At 36.8% G+C, this 18,357-nt stretch overlaps 1 long non-coding RNA gene across 1 annotated transcript; it reads right to left on the bottom strand.

Moving 5' to 3' along the window:
- Positions 1–3,718: 3,718 nt before the first annotated feature.
- On the bottom strand, positions 3,719–6,800 carry LOC131001752 (uncharacterized). The gene is made up of 3 exons (XR_009094020.1): positions 6,635–6,800; positions 4,444–4,506; positions 3,719–3,933 (listed from the first exon to the last, which is right to left on the bottom strand). It is a non-coding gene; the product is annotated as an uncharacterized LOC131001752 (long non-coding RNA).
- Positions 6,801–18,357: the final 11,557 nt, after the last annotated feature.

The following is an 18,357-nucleotide window of genomic DNA, read 5'->3' as shown; positions in this document are numbered from 1 at the left end:
AAATAGAAGTACAACAGGAGTATTGAGTAGCATGCCCATACCTGCCAGGTTTCCCTGGTTGTTCTCGGGTTGCTTCTGCCTCATAGCATAGGCTCTAGCATGACGAGGTTTTTCATGTTGTTTCTGTTGTCGCTGCTGTTGTTGGCGGGCCTGTTGCTGATACGGTTGTTGAGGTTGTGGTTGGTACAGTAGCTGTTGGTGCTGTTGTGGCTGCTGATACTGTGGTTGTTGCCTTGGGTATGGTTGGGGCAAAGCTTGGATTGCTCGCAGATGCGGAGCCTGGATAGGTGGGTTCGGCCTTGAACTCGTTCCGTTTTGCTTATTCGGGCACCGGTTTGCATAGTACCCCTTCTGGTTACAGATATAGCAACTATCATTGCCGGCCTTACAGATTCCCACATGATTTTTGTTACATTTGGGGCAATGTGGGGCCCTCTGTTGGTTATTTCTCATCTGTTTCGATGCACTCTGGCCTCCATAGCCCTGTGACTGGAAGACCCGTCCCTGCCATGGCCTATTCTCGCCTTGGTTCGGGTTACTGTTGTCCCATCTCCTTTTTCCTTTGAAATTCGGATTATAACTTTGATCATGTGGAGGTGCTGGCGCAGGTACAGTTGCAGGTCTTTCTCCAGGCATGGCTGCCTCAATGTCTAACGCTCGGCTGAGCGACTCAGTGTAAGACAATCCTCCGTGGCTTGCCAAAGCCATCCTAATCTCGTGCCTCAGACCGGCACAAAACTTTTCAGCCATCTTCTCATCTGTGTCAACTTGTTCCGGCGCATATCTAGACATATCGCAGAACATCCTGTCGTATTGAGTTACCGACATCTTCCCTTGTTTCAGATTGTAAAATTCAGCCTCCTTTTTCTTGCGGTAGCTCTTGGGTATATACTTGTCATATATACCGGCTTTGAATTGTTCCCAAGTCAGGTTTTCTAACTGCTCTGCTGTCATCGTTTTCATCCGTGCTTCCCACTAGAAATCAGCTGACCCAGTCAGCTGAAAGGACATACAAGTCAGGCGCTCTTGGTTGGTGCAACGCAGGAAGTTGAAAATGCGCTCAATAGCGCGAACCCAAGTTTCAGCTTCTGCCGGGTCTCCTGTCCCGTTGAAGGTAGGTGGGTTCTGTCGCAAGAATAATTCTTCAATCCGTCGTTCTGGCTGAACAGGTGGTTGAACTATTTCTGGTTCTGGTTCTGGCCCTGTTTCTGGGTCTCTTATTTCATTTCGGGGAATCCTGCCCCCTCCTCTTGGTCGTCCTCGTTTTGGCGGCATTCTATTACGTCAAAACACAAGTTCTCAGCGCATTAAAGCACAATAAGGACATACTATCATTTCTATAGTTACTCCTTAACTCATCGAGTTCTGCTCCTACTAAAACTTGAGCGAACATATAAATAAAACATAGCGGGATGACTTGCCGCGAAAGACCAATAAGGTCACCATATATAATATAGGGAAAATTGCCTCAATGAGGACTTTACATCATCATAAAAGTCTAGATTCAAAGACCTATCTAAGTACCACACATGATGAACTGGTTACCTAGCGAAGTCATCACAAAAAGTACTCAGTCACGAAACGCCCCAAGGTTTCGCGTCTCCGTACTAATACAAGTCAAAATAACTAAGCCAACATAGGGGCATACAAAAGCATCGAAATGATCATTGTTTTCGAAATACACAAATAACGTCCTACTAAATGCACAAAAGATTGTCTGTATGCATTACGTGCTTGACCCTTGGGTTAAAGCATACGTGTTTGACTGATTTAATCTGATGAGTATCTGCTTATCCTTGGGTCACAGAAAATCTACCAACAACTAGTAGATCGCAATGATTCAAATCACAAATGGCAATTAGGCAAAGTGTTTCAATAATTTGCCAAACAATTGAAAATGAATAACCATAGGGTAGAAATGAATTGATTGAAAGGTCGAAACGAAATGACCTAATAGTCTGAACCCGTTTGGCTTTTCAGATGAAGGTTTAAAATATATAGGTTTAAAGACCCATATATGACGACTACTGAGATTTTGGCCATGTGGACTGGCCAGGTCCGACACAACTACTTCTCAGTCATTCGGAAATACTTTTCCGAACTTAGCAACTCTTGTTCCTTGGCTGCAAAAGGTATATTTGGTCTAAAATCACCACTTTCTTCTTAATATCTTGAACATGTCCTTGAGAATATTCTAGAGCTTCTCAAACTTGGAGTCTACCTCCTAGTTTAATGCAATCCTTAAACATCTTCTATAGGAGAAATAAGGTAGGCTCGACCTTACTCAACAATGTTCCTCTATATGATCTTAATGTAGTACTTCTAGTACTTAGTGTTTCTTCACATAGCGCTTGAAATGCAACCATATAATTTGAAGCATTCTTTCATTTTATTGCAAAAAAAACCTTTTGAATCATCACGCATTCAATAAGGAAATAGCTTTTGCTCATCTGAGCACCTTTATAGGGTATGTGTCTCCATGTGTAATGCTAAGTCATAGAATGACCTTAGTCAATGCTCTCATTGCGGCTACCAGACTAAATGCATAATCCAAGACGTTCTAACTGAGGCGATGTCCTCGATAGGTTAAGGTATATATATATTTATCTTGAGTATATCCTTAGGGTCTCATTAGAATCTTAATTCATTTGTTTCAGCATTGATCCACTGTCGGCGCTTCTAGCTATTATTAAACTCTAAACCATCTTCGAGAACTTCTCTCGTCTTACACACTTGCGTAAACTTTTATGATCAATCATAATGGTTGGTAACTACTAGTACCCATATCACATCTCGTCTTTCTAATTCGTAGTAAGTGATCGTAATCAATAGGGATTCTCAATCATGTCCTTATCTATTGCGATAGGTACTGTAAGTAGAATGGTTCCGAATATCTGAAACTATAAGCTGATAGCTTTAATCGTAATATTATAACATCATATACAAAGCATTTTGACCCCTCGTAAGTCTAACTCTGAAGTTCATACATAAATCATGAAGGTTATCCTCAAGCCATAGCTAGTGATAATCGAGGCTAGAAGCGAGTCTCAGCTTATTAGGAATTAGCTAACTGATTACATCAGTCGCACTCATCACTTATAATCAATATTGTACTTAAACTATCATCGAAGGCAATAGTCGATTAGGTGTTCCGTTTTGCGTGAACAATCTGAATGAAGAACTATGCCTGCTTCAGTGATTCGTGCGTGGCACTCTGCTTGCACTGCTTTCATTGGATTCTCTTCCTCTTTCTTAGCTCTTCACCATGGCTATAGTGAAATATAACTGAGTTTCTAGCTTCTATTGTTCTTCTCGTAACAGTGATCATGCATTCTTAACGCATCTAAGTTCATTGAGATATCTAATCAATCAATAAAGCATAAAACTTGAATGTAAGCATCAATACATTCATATAGAACGTGAACTTCTCAATGTTTTAAAATCATTACCACCTTATTTCTTGCTGAGCATGACGATGTGATGAAGTGATGAGCTTTGGTCGACTGACTCTTTCATAGCAGTGATCATACTAGAAAAATTGGTTAACTCTAGGGTTCAGAGCAAATAAACTGCTCTGATACCACTCTGTCACGACCGGTCCTAATTAAGGATAATTAAGCCGGGAAATCGTGGCTAATGGAGGGAGATTAGAAGCGGGGTAGAAAGGGGAATAATCAAACAAGAAAGGATCGTATTTCATCATTGTTAACAACATAGATATCTATAATATAACAGAGTTTTTGTCGTATAGACTCAAATAACTAACAAGTTCGGATAACTCCGACTTGTCCAAAATAACATAAAACTTCTGAGTACGCAGCGGAATAAGGTTCTGATTACATGTATGAAGACATGTAACCCTAGAGTTCATTAATACATAATAAGACAAAAGAGTCCCGCTCGTCACTTCATCACCATCGGCAGCTGCTCAACCTGCACATTTAGAAATATATGCAGGGCTGAGTACAAAAGTACTCAGTGGGCACATATGCCTACTATGAAATATAACATGCTTCGTAAAGTTGTAAATTGTCATGCCATCATAAACAGTACAGCAAGGGAGTTTTTCTCTAAAAAGGCCCAAGCTTACTAAATTCATTTGTGATTCTTAAAGTTCGACTGCAGTCTAAGTTCTCTTGTAATCTATCATATCTGGAACTTTGTGCCGGAGAGGTGGCCACCTCTCACGGACACTTGACCGGCCAACCCGCTAGATGACTCACGGTCACTGGTGTACACTAGCCCTGGCAGGATAGCTATCAACCGCTCAAGACCCGAATTCGATTACATGATTAAAGTCACATCAGATAGATATCATACTGAAATTTAAACATTTTATGGCAAGACAATATTTGAAATAACTTCAATTAATTTAGTCATGAAATAACTTGCTTGAACGTAACATTTAAACTCATTTGATATATATATGAAAGTAATGCCCACCTGATAGCAAAGCTTTGCTACAGATTAGTGACTCCTTGACGAGCTCTTATTCTTGCGCTCGACCTTTAATCCGAGAAAATAACGTAAGACTTTAAATCGAGGGAAAATTCTCAATTAAATGAGAATGCGTAATTAAACTATGCATGAATCTCGTATGCATGAACTATTATTCTGAGATAATAATCAGGGAATTTCTATTGTTAATCCAGGCTATCGGATTTAAACAAAAGCTAAGTCTCGTCTCATGAAGCCGGATAATTAACAAAAATTAATCCGTTCTCTTCGGGGTGTTCTAATCCGTCAATTAAATAAACCCCGCTCCTCGTAGTCAATAGAAAATAAATACTTCAACTTATTCGCTTTATAATCTCATAATTAATCGGGCTTAATAAATAAGAACAAGTAATGTTATAAAATTAAAAAAAAATAAAATAAAATAAAAAGGCTCAACATAAGGCACATAAGAATCACAATCAAACATCATCAAAACATGCTCTGCTTTTACACTGACTCAACTTCAAAATTTAATCTGTTCTGACTCCGACATCTCCTGGACTCGAGACTCATACCGAAAGAAAGATCTTCGAGTCTAGTTTCATATAAAAAAAAATAGAGTCGAAAACTCCAAGTGGTTTGAGAGATATGACGTTTTTACCACGATCTACCATGTTCGGCAGTTTTGAACAATCGAAAACTTGTATTTTTGAAAAATAGTAAACGTTGTCAAACTGGGCTCAACTTTGGTGGATATCTAAATAACACAATAAGGTTAATACCATAAAAATTTGGAAAACTAGATCACCCAGGAAGCTACTGAAATAAATGACTCTTTTCTCTGTTCTCTGAAATTCTCAGTAGTAATGTGCAGTTTAGGTTTTACATTTTAAAGAAGTATCATACGAAGTTGGAATGGCTTGAAATTTTACCAGGGTACTCAAGACTCATGTAGGGACTTGCTATAAAATTTTCAAAGCTGTTAGACATCGACAAACCGTCGATCACAGTAGGTCAGTAGGCCTACGAAATTCATATTTATAAGTCCTTAAAAATAATTTATATAAATCAAGAAATAATAGTTTAATCCCAAAAATATTCATTAAAAGTCCATCCTAATTTAAATAAAGAACGGACCTCATTTAAAATAAATAGTCCCAAACTTGTTACGCACATATACTAAATCTTTCACGAAACATCCTTTAAAATAAACTTTGATACATAGAAAATAATTCAACAACTTGAGCTCTTAAGGGGTTGTTTTACAACAGACACCAAATCTACCTCGGATCTCCAAATGAGGCTCCAAAAGACATTCTGGAAACTAGACATTTCAAGGATCATTCTCCAATTTGAATCGAATGAAAAACAATTCAAACGAGCAAGATATGCCCTCTCAAAGATGGGTATTTAACAAGCAAAAATCTGTAAATTTCATATTTCCAGATTACAACCAAGTCAGTGGGCTTTCTTTAAAAATTCATATCTCCCTTTACAAAACTCCACTGGGAACCCCAAAGGTCAATCTGGAAACTAGGGAGAGATCATAACACTCTCCAGTTGGATTTACTATAAGAACCTTCATGGTTTAGAAGATATGACTATCTAAAGTTCAGTGCACAAAAAGAGTTCAAGTTTGGCAGATTCAGAACATAAATCGGAAAAACCACTTTAAGCTTCACCAAAAATTCTAAAACTGAACAAGTAAGTTCCCAACATGTCAGTGAATATTCAGTAGAAAGATAGGCTTGAGAATCAAATATTTAAGTCGGCCTTTTCCACCTCAAAGTCGTAGGTTTGTAAAATCTACTGGATGGTACATGGAATAAGAACTAGATTTCAAGAATTTATACCGGTTGTTTCCCTTACTCAAAAATGGTGAGGCCGATGTCAAAAGAAAGATACGGGAGTCTAGAGTGACATATTCAAGTTTCAAAGGTTTTCACCGAGTGAAACTTTACTTATGATCTCCCAAAGATTGTTTACCAAAAATGTATTCCAGATGGGCAGTGATGTTTACAAATTCATAAATAAATCATGCGAGCTCTAAATATTCTGAAATTTTACCAAAATATAGAAAATGTATGAAAGATGATACACAATTAATTTGGGAATTTTTGGGAACCGTTTGGATGGCTGGAATCGCCTTGCAAAACACTGCCGGAGCAGTGTGCTTATGGCAGATTCGCTGCCTTACCTCATGCACGGTTTTTCACCCAATAAACTCTAGCTTCGAGTGTTGGGGTACTACTGGACTGGAGCAGCTTGAAATCTTGGCAAAGTAGTTAAGCCAAGTCTTCCTTCTCTTTGTGATTGCTGGTGCGAAATGGAAGGAATGGGTGAAGTGTTGGAGTTGATGGAGTGCAAAGGTAGTGGAGATGGTGGGGAGCATAGGGTAGTGGAGTTGATGGAGTGGGGAACAAAATTAATGGAAAGAAAAAGAGAAGAAAAAGAAAGGAAAAAAAATGTAGAGGAGAAATATTGATGTATTTTCTCTGTCTCGGTGATTCTGTAACTGTAAGATGGATCGTGTGCTCGTATATGCTTGATACTGTTTATTTAAATAAATCTCGTATTTCGACATGTGATTTCTCACTAAAACCGATAAATTATGAAATGAATCTAAATTAAATCCGTAGATTTAATTCGTTCGTTGTTCTGATATCTAAATTAAATCCGCAGATTTAATTAACTTCCTGAGTCGGAAATAATTCACGATCTGAGTAAAAATAAAATCAAATTTCATCTCGCTTAAATAAATAACGTGACTTTGCTAAGTCAGTTATAACTCTGAAATAATATCATTAACTGCTTTAACAATATAAATTCAGGATCATAAGCTGAATTCATATTAGGATAAAAATTGTTTTCATTCACTGATGAACAAAAATAAACACTCATTACTGGATTTAAAATATATAAAAGAGCGGGTCACTACAAAAAATTACGAAAAAACTATAATATGGAAAAACAATAAAACTAGCTAAATCTTTTTAAAACTTGAATCAAAATTTATAAATAAATTAATTTTTAAAAGTTTTTAACTTAAGTTTTGTTTGGACAAATTTTGTCCAAATAGCACTACTCTTTTCAAAGACTTCCTTCGTCTTGAAAAAATAATCATGAGAGGAAGTAACACAATTTAATAAAAGAGTTAATATAGTATAGGTGAAGAATGAGTCTTAACTTAAAGATAATAATAATAATAATAATTAAATGTATTAAAAAGATGGTTCATTATATGATAGAATAAGTAAATAAATAAATATATGAAGGTAATATATTATCGGGTATTGTTCACAAACAGAATAAGACTATCTTTTGTTGATAACTTTAAAAAAAATTATGACTAATTTTTCAGGACCGATGGATTATATGTATTTTCTATTTTTAATCATTAATTACTTCACATATAATTAAATAATTTTTTCTTTATGTCTTACTATTATTTACTATCAATAAATAATTAAATGAATAATATCCTCAATATGAAATTATTTCTCCATTATCAATATATTTAATAATGTTTTGTTTAAATTCATATAAAAAATCCATGTATCATTTTAGAAAAACGTGGGGAGTACTAGTTAAAGCTAGATTCCACACACAAATATACTTACAAAGTTCAGACATGAGTCGCATAACATAATACTTCCTCCTTCTTGAAAAAATAGTCCTAAAAACATATTTTAATAAAAATGATTAAATATATTATGAGTGGAGAAAGTGTCTTATCTTATAGGTAGTGTTAATAATGATAATTATTGTCTGGAAAAAAGAGGTTCAAGATGTGATCGAATAGATAAATAAGTTGATATATTAAGGATAATATATTGTGGGGTAATGTCTATATATAAATGAAATAGAATTATTTTTTGTGAATGCCCCAAAAAAAATTATGACTATTTTTTTTAGCACGGATAGAGTATGAAATTAAATTAAAAGGTTTATCAAATGTTAAAATCATCAAAACCTAGATGTGACTTGGATTGATATTGTGAAAACCATAAGACTAAAGTCATTCGGCTGGATCGGCAAGGTGATTATATTACCATGAAGCAATTTGTAATTGAAAATTTTGTCACACAAATGTACATTGTATAATAATAATAATAATAATAATAATAATAATAATAATAATAATAATAATAATAAGGGAAAAGATGCAAATTGGCCCCCGAAGTAGTAGCCTCTATAGCGTATAACCCCTCTTACTCACTATGTGTGCAACTAAATCCCTGAACTCCGAGAAAAGGGTGCAAATTACCCCCTTTGACCTAACGCCGTTAAGTGTCCGTTAACGTTTGAGTTTAATTGCACCACCTACTTCAGGGGGTGGATCTGCACCTTAATTTTTATTTTTATTCAAATTTCAGCAACCCACCTCTGACATCAACTTAACCGCCCCCGTTCTCATCGATCCTGACTTGCACCTTGTCAGCTCGCACGCGCTCAATCTCTTGGTTGTCGACTGCCCACCGCTTACATGCAGCAACGCCACCAGCTTCTTCACCGCCCCGCACAACAGCATCTCCTCCAACACCTTAACCTTTTAGGCGTATCTTATGATATTAATTGTGTATATATTTATCTATATAATATATATTTAAATTTTATTTATTTATTTTTGAATAATTATTAAAACTCTAGATAATAATTACTATGATTTTATTTTTGGTTAATTTAATATTTGTAAATTTATTTTAAAAGAGAAAAAAGAATGGATCTGAGTCAGGACTCGAAACCTTGTGAATCTAATAGATCTGGACATGAATCTCGTTTTTTTGGACCTAATGAATTTGGACCAGATCTTGACCTAAGTAAAAAAATACGGATATTGATTTGGACCAAGCAGGATTCGATCCAGGTCCACATCTGGAGTTCGTGATGCTGCTGCATGTCGGCGGTAAGCAGTCGATGATCAAGAGATTGAGAGCGTGTGAGCTGACAAAGTGTGCTAGGTCCGGAGGGTCTCGAATAGGTGTATGGGGAGGGGGGAATATACCTATGGGCTATTTTTCTTTCCTCTAAAAACAGAGGGATCTCAAGATTGAGATCAATACGAAACTTTACACGCAAACTGTGACACCTGTTGACTGAAAAGAGTTTTGACCAAACAGGGTTGACGACTGATACTTAAAACTCTTCAGTAAGGAGTTATCAGTTAAGTTGCTGGAACTTAACTGATGCACGTAAGGGCTTCAGTCGAGTTTGCTAAAACAGAGATGATATAAATCTTCCTCACTATCAGAGGATAGATCAGTCAGACTGATATCATACGCAGCGGAAATAACTTTGTTTCGTAATAGCCTCGGTTGAGCACGTTGTTAGTCTTAGGTTTCTCTTTGCAGTTATTCAGTATTCAGTTTATCAAAAGATAAGAACACAAGTAAGTGTGTAAAGACTGAGAGCTGTAAATAACATAAAGACTTTTACGTGGTTCGGAAAACACTTTCCTACATCCACGGTCGGTTGATCAGACCAACAATCCACTCCGCAAGTGCTTAACTGGTGCACTGCAAACCGAACCGTGTGTTTGCGTGGTGCACACAACCGTTTCACTGAAGAGTCCACTCTTCAGTACCCACACTTCACTCGTGTCGAATTTCTCACTCCTAGCACGACCTTGCACTAGGATCTCACGGAGTCAGAGTACCTTCCTGAACTCCTTTATCACTCAAAAATAGGGCTGGGAATTTCGGGATCGGGTAATCGGGTACCCGATACCCGACCCGAAAAAATCGGGTATAGGGTACCCGATACCCGATTTTTTCGGGATCGGGTACGGGATCGGGTATTTAGGGGTCGAGATAATCGGGTATCAGGTATACCCGATCGGGTATCGGGTATACCCGAATTACCCAATTTTTTAATTAATAAATTTTAAATTATTTAATTAAATTAAATATGAAAACTAAAGCTAAAATTCAATTGTAAAGTCCCAGTGACCAAGTCACAGCCCTGTTCTATTTCGGCCAAACTCCCAATTCCCAAACTCCCAAGTGACCAAGTCCCAGCCCTAATCAAAACAGATGAGTCGGCGCCCCTTCCCTTCCGGCCGCCCCACTTCTTCTACGCCTAATCTGAGTCCAGCCCCGCCCGGCCTTCCCTTCCGGCCGCCCCACTCGCCGTCGCCCCTCGCTCATCGCCAGCCCGTCATCGCTCCCCTGCTGAAATTGAAGTCTCAATCTCAGCCCTAAGTAATCCCTCCCCTGCTGCCGCCGCCCCCACTCCAGGGCAGAAATCCCTCCCGGTCTCCCGTCTCCGATGAGTCGCCGCCCGTCATCGCCCATACCAGAGTCAGTCGCCGGTGAGTCGGCGCCCCTTCCCTTCCGGCCGCCCCACTTCTTCTACGCCTTCTCTTCTTCTTCTTCTTCTTCGAATCTTTTTTTTTAAATACAGATTTTCTATGTTAATGTAATAATGTTGAATTTGCTGCTTTGAATTTGGTCATTATCTCATTGAATTGGAATTGATTTGTATGATTTTCTTGATCTGTATGAATTTCGACTGAATTCATTTGAATTTGCTGCCCTGCTGCTGCTTTGAATTGGCTCGATTTAGGGAATGGCCTAAAAACTATCGGGTATTAGGGTACCCGAATACCCGAGTCGGGTATTAGGGTACCCGATTTCATTTTCGGGGTCGGGGTCGGGTATAGGGTTTAGGGGATTTTCGGGTTCGGGTACCCGATTTTTTCGGGTAGGGTACCCGAACCCGACCCGATTCCCAGCCCTACTCAAAAACTTGAAATGAGGTTTGAAAAACTTGACAACTAAACTTCAAAGAACAAGTTATTTGGAGCAAGTTTTGACCTGGGCTTCTGGGTAAACAGATATTTGCCTAAGGTCTAAGAGAATGTGTGTAATCAGCAGTGACTGATTTTGTCTTTGGAATTCTCTTCTTCGATTCAAGCTTTGGGGAGTTTAAGCTTTGAGCTGAGTAGCAATTTTGGCAGAGCTTCAGCTTATGTCGTTGAATCGGTGAAGATTGAAGTGATCTTCGAGCGCTACTTGTAGGAGAGATCCTGAATAGATCCGTTGGCGGAGAACGTCTTCAAGATTTCTTCCGTTGGAGAGCTTTTTGAATTTGGGCTGAGGCTTCAATCTTCGAGGTTCCTTGTTTGGTGAGAACGACTATGTTGATGGACAGGAGATGCGACGTCTCTGATAAAGTAGCCACCAAATAGGAATGACCTCTGCAGAGAGGGATGATCCTAAGATCTCATTTAATGCGGCTGTACTATATGAGCACGTGGCTTCCTTTGAACGTTGGAAGTTCAGTCCGAGGAAGAATGTTTAACTGATACTTGACTTTAGTATCAGTCCGCTGAGTCCACGGAGCACGCATTAAGTAATCAGTTCCGAACTGATTCTTCAACTGATACTTCAGTTGGTAACTTCAGTCTTCAGTCTTCAGTCCTTCGTTCTTCAGTCTTCAGTCTTCAGAATCGCAAACTAAACTAGAAACGAACTCTAACACTTGAGTTCAAACTGTTTAAGTCACTACAAGAAACTGCGCCTTTAACGACCGAAATTAACGACCGAAATTTTCGGTCGTTAATTTTGCGGCCTTAACGACCGATTTACGACCGTTTAACGACCGATTTTATTTTTTAATTTTTTTTATTTTTTAACGACCGAAACTTCGGTCGTTAATTATTATTTTAATATTTTAATATTTAATTTTTCTTAACGACCGAATTTTCGGTCGTAAAAATTATTTTTTTTTATTTTAATTATTTTTTTAATTTTAACGACCGAAAATTCGGTCGTTAATATGATTTTTTTATTTTTTTTAATTTTTGTATTATTTTTTTATTTTTAAAATATTTTTAAAATAAAAAAAATATTTTTTTTAATTATTTTTTTTAAAGACCGAATTTTTCGGTCGTTAAAATTATTTTTATTTTTATTTATTTTTTATTTATTTTTATTTATTTATTTATTTTATTTATTTATTAACGACCGAATAATCGGTCGTTAATATTATTTTTCAAATTTTAAAAATTTTTAAAGTTCATTTATATTTTTATTAATTTTTATTTTTCGATTATATATAAATATTTAATTATTTTTTTATTAATTTTCTATTTAATTATTATTTTCAAATTATAGAGATTATTTTTAATTATTTAATTATTATTTTTCGATTATTATTTAATTATTATTTTCTATAGAAATAATTAATTATTTAATTATTATTTTTTTATTATTATTTTATTTTTATTTTTCTATTTCTATTTATTTATTTTTTATTAATTTTCTATTTTATATTATTTCGACATATTATAAGGTTATGAATGATTAATGATATTGAATTATGGATATTTTATATTATTTCGACATATTATAAGGTTATAAATGATTAATGATATTTTATATTGAATTAGAGTTTAAATGAATTAGAGTTTATATTGAATTACTATGATATTTTATTATGATACTATGAATTATATTTAATTTTTCTTTTAAAAAATTAAATTTTTTAAAAAATATATACCATAACTTTGAATTTATCAACCTATTATTAATTAATAAAAGTGAAATTAAATGATAAAAAATAATTATATACCCTAAATTGATGGAATAAACCCTAGTTAATAATCACAAAATTAAACTAAAGCATATAAAGTTGAAATTGAAAAAAAAAATATAAGAAAATAAATAAAATTGAAAGTGAGACATAAAATGTGGTACACTGAATCTCATTCCTATTGATATATCCAATTAATCGAAATATCTTTGGTTGTCTAACTTCACTATTTTGCTTTAAAAATTGATAATAAGGTGTTGTTTTATGTGTCGATATATTCTGATGTAGAGAAGGGAGGAATATACACAGTTACTAACAATTTTTCGTACTTGAGGTTTAAAACAGAACTTGTAACAATACTTCTCATCAAGTGACTCAAAATCAACACACTAGTCGTGAGTTGACTCAGTCCAAATAATATTATTGTATGAAAAGCATTAAAACAATATCAGAGTGCGAATGAGTTAGTGTTCCTACTTACAACTAGGTAGCTTCTCACTTGAACTAATAACTTATTGTAGTTGCGGAATTCGGTAGTTTGTTAACTCACTTAAATATGAAAATTAGAGCTGGCAAAATGGGTCCGGCTCGATGGGCCGGCCCGACCCGCCAGTGTTTAGGGCTGGGTTGGGCTGTACAAAATGTAGGCCTAAAAAATCCCGGGCCTAAAAAGCCCGCCGGACTAATCGAGCCCGGGGCTAAAAAGCCCAGGGTTTTTGGGCTAAAAGCTCGCCCGGTTGAATTTTTAAAATTTATTTTTATTAATTTTATTTTAATTAAGTATTCTATTTTTAATTTTATTAATCCTAAAATTCTATCTATCCAGCCCACCACCCTGCGGCTGCTTTTATTATGCTCCAATGCATATTTTCCAAGAGCAATTTGTTTGGATCTCAATAAAAAAGAAAGAGTAATGTGTTTGGATTTGCAGTGGTGTATACCTCCAAAATCTTTCCTCCTTCCCTAATGTAACCATAAATCTGAAATGAGGAGATTAAAACGTTTGGTGTTCCAATCATGTGTTAAAATAGAATTGCTTTTGTTTTTTGCATCTGATTTTCCTACTCTTGCCCCGAAATAATATGTTTCAATGGAAAAAATGGATTTGATATGATTGGACGTAGGATAGTGATTCTGAAAACCTTTAGTTGCATGGAATAGGATTTCAAATATGTAATTGAATTTCATATTTTTAAACAGTAAGCTTCATAGTTGAGAATGGAGATTCTGTATTTAATTTTAGTTTATTTAATTTTTTGTAAAAATAAAAATAGGATTTAGGGAAAAAAAATCATTGGGCGGGTTTGGCCCGACCGCCTGATAGCCCGATCGAGGCTGGGCTGGGCCTGAAAATTGGAAGTCCGGTCGATTTCGGGCCGGGCCTATCCCGCCCGGTCAATATCAAAAGCCCGCTGGGCTGGGCCAGGTTGGCCCGGCCCACCCGTTTTGCAAGCTCTAATGAAACCCTCATGAATATTAATCAGCTCATGTGCTTTAGCCAGGTTAACTCTGGATATGAATATGATGCCGTGAATGTGTGCTGAAAGTATGACAATTTAGTAACCAGTTAATCAAACTAGAAAGTTATAAAACACATAGAGATTTAACGTGGTTTGGAGTAAGCTACTCCTATGTCAACGGATTAGTCAGGTAACCTTAGACCAATCTATTAGTTTAAACGAGGTTGTAACCTTAACCTTTCTACATCCAGACTACGAAACACTTAGTGGCTTACTTGCGAACTACCTTAATTCTAACACTAACCACTCTTTAGGAATGATGTTTTGAAAGCAGTCCAACTATGGTGAGCAAACTGTTACAATAAGAACAATACAAATCACTAAAGAAATGTAGATGGCATGCATATCTTAATAGAAAAGTTTGATAGCATCAAAGATCTTTTGTGCTTTGGATATTTCCTTCTTCGAAAGTCTGCTGAAACAGACCTTTGGAATCTTGTAGTTTTCGATTGCGCAGAGTTTTGATATACATTGTGTTCAAGCCATGAGGTATATATATGAGGTTGTCAAGATAGAACCGTTGGAGAGCTCATTCCAAATAGTCATTTTTTGTTTCTCCATCGAAAATCTTTCCGTTGACGGTTGGTGAGATGTCACATCAAGTTTGCAACATCGTACACAACCCTTGAACCTTTGGATTGTCTGAGAATTTGATGTCAGACTTGGACAGTTCAGTAGAGCACCATCAGTAGCTTCGAATCAGGATACTCTGAGGCGGCTTTATTAGTTGTCTTGTATTCAGGTGATTGACTTCTTTGCTAATCTTCTACACTCATTGGTTTGGTTGATCATCAACGTCCTTTCTTCTTTGCTTACATGTTATTCGAGCAATAATTTATCGAGTTAAAAAATTTCAACCCTAATCCTTTCAGATTGTTGGTCTAAACGGGTCAGCCCACAAATTTTGGGTTGGATTGACATCCCTAGGGTGGCTTTGATATTTTCTTTTGAATTTTAAGTAGTGGGCCACATGAACTAAAAGAGTAATTTAAATAACATTTTATTAATATTTTCTTTTGAATTCTAAGTAGTGGGCTACAGGAATTGAAAGAGTAATTTAATTAATATTCGAGTAATTCTATTCATAGTCTTCATTTTAATTACTATAGCCTCCTACCCAATATAATAATTAATTTATTATTTACCCTATAATCTATAACCCAAAATTTAATATACTCATTCTGTTACTAAAAATTGTGTCCCAATGGAGATGGCACATGTTTTAAGAAAATTGTGGTAGTTGTGTTTGAATGGAGATTAGATCTCGCATCTTTTTGTAAATAGTAAAAAGAGAAGTTTATGGGCTCACTTCCAAATTAATAAGAAAATGTCACAATTTTGAAGGGTGTACTGATATAGTAATAAAGTCACAATTTTCAAGGACAAATCAAGTATACTAGTAAATTCAAAATACAACCCTATCATATAGCCTGAAAATCGTCAGAATCGTATATCAAGACTCTGTTGGAAATTGGTTGTGAGTAACCAATGTTTAATAATTTTTCTAGTACCGAAAACATTTAATTTAGCAGAATTAAATGGGACATGATCGATCTACGTTCCGAGTAGATGATCGTAGTATATTTATTTACTCAAAACCGATTTCCGGTGAGTGAGAAATAATTGTTTAAAGTTGGGTACTTGAAATATGGAGTTGTGGGAAAAGATAAGCATTAAATAAGATTTAATACTTATCCCACATTGGAATGTGGATCACATTTATTACAGTATAAAAGCTATTACATCACAGGATGTAATAAAACTGTGTGCACACGTGACGGGTTGCAAAGCCCACACGCGCGCGCCGCCGCCGCCGCCCGCCCGGCCCCGACGCCCGTCCCCGGCCCTGTCGCCCGGCCCCGGACTTGGATCTTGGCAATTGGTCTTTGGGTGGTCTTTGGGCTGGTCTTTGGGCCTACCCTAGGCCCACATAATTTAGCAGAATTAAATGGGACAGGATCGATCTACGTTCCGAGTAGATGATCGTAGTATATTTATTTACTCAAAACCGATTTCCGGTGAGTGAGAAATAATTGTTTAAAGTTGGGTACTTGAAACATGGAGTTGTGGGAAAAGATAAGCATTAAATAAGATTTAATACTTATCCCACATTGGAATGTGGATCACATTTATTACAGTATAAAAGCTATTACATCACAGGATGTAATAAAACTGTGTGCACACGTGACGGGTTGCAAAGCCCACACGCGCGCGCCGCCGCCGCCGCCCGCCCGGCCCCGGCCCCGTCGCCCGTCGCCCGACGCCCGTCGCCCGGCCCCGGCCCCGTCGCCCGGCCCCGGACTTGGATCTTGGCAATTGGTCTTTGGGTGGTCTTTGGGGGCGCACGCACTTCCCATGTAACTGCAGAGCTGTTACCTCTGTAACTGCTGTCGGAGGAGTCATGGCAGATTCAAACAGCAGGGCTGTTACACCTGTAACTCCCGACACCATTTGAATACCATCAATGGTATTAATCCAGCAGGCTCCCCCTATTGATGTGGACTGTGCCTATATATAGGACAGCCTCCATGCATCATTTTTCACCTGAAAATCATCACAAGCAACATCACTCTGATACTCTGCATACTGCATCTGTTGAGTTCTGTTCTCGCCTCGTTCCAGTTCGCCTACCTACGAGACGAAGCCGTTTCATCTTTGGGGACGACACGCCAAACCTAGAGCACTACCGGGGCGTATCTCGTCTTGCGGACAGAGGACTCTCCTCGACTCGGCTGTCTTTTCTGGTTCATTAGATTGTAATTTCAATACAGTTTTTCCCTTGTATTATCATCTCCTACATTTCTGTGTTACATTGTACTACGCCCGCGAGCTTGTGATCCAACAGACTCTAGAGCTTTTGGTTTTGGGCTTTGCTCAAGGTAAGCTTCGTTGCAATATCTAATGATTATTAGATGAGTGTGTCACTGCGGTGGAACAACACCACGACAATTAGAAAAGTTATTAGAGCTACGGGCATTGTTGGAGTGTCGACAAAGAGTAGATTTTTCTATTTTTATTGCCAACACAACAAGCCACATAACTAAGTTTCCTTTCAAACTAGTAACAAAAAATTTGCACCAAAGAAATTCTTTAATTGATTAAATTCATTCTAGATTAATGTTCTGTGGAGTAGCCTTTTGCTTATCCTTGTAAGCATCATACCATGTAAACAACACCATATTTCCACGATCTTGTCTAGTGAGATAGAAATCCTAGATTCCACCGTGCATATCGCTCTATAGTAGTTCTTTTAGGATTTGTAAACTGCAGAGCATATTTTAGCTAGGAGTGAGACAGTATGGTATACCTTACTAAATCCACATATCTTATACCTTACATTTACATCTAGTACGAACAAATTTTATACATTTACTTTACCTTACCTACGGTATACAATATTATACCTTTGTTTTGGTATACCGTACTGAATTCCGGTATACCAAAGTAACTATTATACCAAAATTGATAAAATTTAGTACGGTATACAACTTATTTATTTAAGACTTATTTACCTAACGGACAACATGTCACACCCTAGTTCTTGAAGAAATAACTGTATTTGAGGTGCAATCAATTCATAAAAATAAACAAGGGAAATAACTTAGAAGGTTTTTCTATTACTCGGTTTGGTCCCGACCCTTTAGCCACCAATGGATTCTTTTCTTCCATTTCTTGACCTGAGGGCGTAACCCAAGCAACCATTTGGGACACATGCTTTGGAACACATCCCGTCGAGCACCCTTATAATGCCTCATACATGGTTAGTGCACGATGGAGAGATCAACCCACTGAAACTAACTAATAAGAGTACACAATTCTCATATACGAGTCTTAACCAGAGTAGAGTGCACAAAATATTTTATTG

Source organism: Salvia miltiorrhiza, chromosome 8 (assembly GCF_028751815.1).
Source record: "Salvia miltiorrhiza cultivar Shanhuang (shh) chromosome 8, IMPLAD_Smil_shh, whole genome shotgun sequence".
NCBI classification, from domain to species: domain Eukaryota; kingdom Viridiplantae; phylum Streptophyta; class Magnoliopsida; order Lamiales; family Lamiaceae; genus Salvia; species Salvia miltiorrhiza.
This window is presented reverse-complemented; position numbering and strand designations above follow the sequence as displayed.